The sequence below is a fragment of the Corylus avellana genome, chromosome ca4 (assembly GCF_901000735.1).
Source record: "Corylus avellana chromosome ca4, CavTom2PMs-1.0".
Taxonomy (NCBI): domain Eukaryota; kingdom Viridiplantae; phylum Streptophyta; class Magnoliopsida; order Fagales; family Betulaceae; genus Corylus; species Corylus avellana.
The window spans coordinates 27,803,364-27,804,550 of record NC_081544.1 but is presented as its reverse complement, the minus strand read 5'-3'; positions in this window follow the sequence as shown (position 1 = coordinate 27,804,550).

Sequence of the window (1,187 nt, the reverse complement as noted above, 5' to 3'; positions counted from 1 at the left end):
TTTCTCCCTTTTTTTTCGTACCACTTAAAATACTTTTTTTTTTCTTTTTTTCTTTTTTTTTTTGAGAAAATACAAAATCAAAATCTATATATATATAAAAAAATCAAAATGTATTCGTACATACGTACGTACGTACCCCACGTAATTTCCTTTCTTTTTGGTTTCTATTTGTGAGAAATAACAAAAAAGCAAGACGACGATCGAAAACCTGATGATCATAGTAATTCACTAGCTAGTTTTTTTCCTTTGTTTTTGGAATAAGAAGACAAATTACGTACGTTCATTTGAATACTTGAAAATAAGTTAAATAACTACTGGTACGGACCAACTACCAAAGTCCATATGATTTTTATATTGTGGGAAATAAAATATTCTCTCTCATTTTTATTTTATTTTTTTGAAAAATATGAATCTTCCATTGATGAATTTTATGAGCATGCATAAAGTTCTTACAACTATAGCGTACAGCTCTAAAAGCTATGAAGGTTCCAAAGTCATAAAAATGACTTTAAGCTTCCGTTAACCTACATATGTACTATTACATTTAAGAAACGGATCTCATTCGTAGAGATTAAATCTACGATATGGGTAGCCAAAATACAAAACAGATAAATATATATAATAAAAAAAAAAAAACAATTATAAACTAAAAATTTAGTCGTGAGAGTTAAGTTCTCACAATGATCTACTTCATCCTCAACCCGAAGGTCAGGACAAACAAAATAAAAACAAAAAACAAGCTGATAATTAATTAACTACTTATAAAATTAAATATGTACCAATGTATTTTTGTGAACGGTAGAGATGTCATCTATCTTCTTCTCATTTATAGTTAATTAATTAGTTGGTTACCAAGGCTTCCGTTAAATGTCTAAGTCACCTTATAATCACTAGGAGAGGGAGAGTCGTACTATGTTAGGACAGAGGCTACTAAAATAGTAGTTAATTTTGATATGGGACCTAATTGAAACTATACTTTTTTTTCTTTTTTTCAATGGTCCATATTTAATTTCACTATCTTTCTCTCTTTCTCATAAAAACAAATTAAAATTAAGTTTGGATCATTAAAAACTAGGGCACATATGCAAATTCGGATCGAATTCAGCATGTTATATATGGTTGGTGTGAATCAACCAGTTGGATGATCCCTGGCCATATTGGGTCAAGAATAGATGCTCAATTCAATT